The 489-nt window shown below is 53.0% G+C and overlaps 1 protein-coding gene across 1 annotated transcript in view; it reads left to right on the top strand.

The window, feature by feature from the left end:
- The window catches only part of GAA (glucosidase, alpha; acid), a 16,848-nt gene that overhangs the window by 8,714 nt on the left and 7,645 nt on the right, over window positions 1-489 (top strand). The window lies entirely within an intron of this gene.

Raw genomic sequence — 489 nt, 5'->3', positions numbered from 1 at the left:
GGTGTGCTGTGTGTGTGCAGGTGTGCTGTGTGTGTGCAGGTGTGTTGTGTGTGTACAGGTGTGCTGTGTGTGTACAGGTGTGCTGTGTAGTGTGTGTACAGGTATGCTGTGTGTGTACAGGTGTGCTGTGTATGTACAGGTGTGCTGTGTACAGGTGTGCTGTGTGTGTACAGGTGTGCTGTGTGTGTACAGGTATGCTGTGTGTGTACAGGTGTGCTGTGTGTGTACAGGTATGCTGTGTGTGCAGGTGTGCTGTGTGTGTACAGGTATGCTGTGTGTGTGCAGGTGTGCTGTGTGTGTACAGGTGTGCTGTGTGTGCAGGTGTGCTGTGTGTGTACAGGTGTGCTGTGTGTGTACAGGTGTGCTGTGTGTGTACAGGTGTGCTGTGTACAGGTGTGCTGTGTGTGTACAGGTGTGCTGTGTACAGGTGTGCTGTGTGTGTACAGGTGTGCTGTGTGTGTGCAGGTGTGCTGTGTGTGTGCAGGTGTG

The sequence above is a fragment of the Elephantulus edwardii genome, unplaced genomic scaffold (assembly GCF_000299155.1).
Source record: "Elephantulus edwardii isolate Elephantulus edwardi_28Jun2011 unplaced genomic scaffold, EleEdw1.0 scaffold00048, whole genome shotgun sequence".
Classification (NCBI taxonomy): Eukaryota; Metazoa; Chordata; class Mammalia; order Macroscelidea; family Macroscelididae; genus Elephantulus; species Elephantulus edwardii.
The sequence above is the reverse complement of the archived record's forward strand: the minus strand, read 5'-3'. Positions and strand labels throughout refer to the sequence as shown.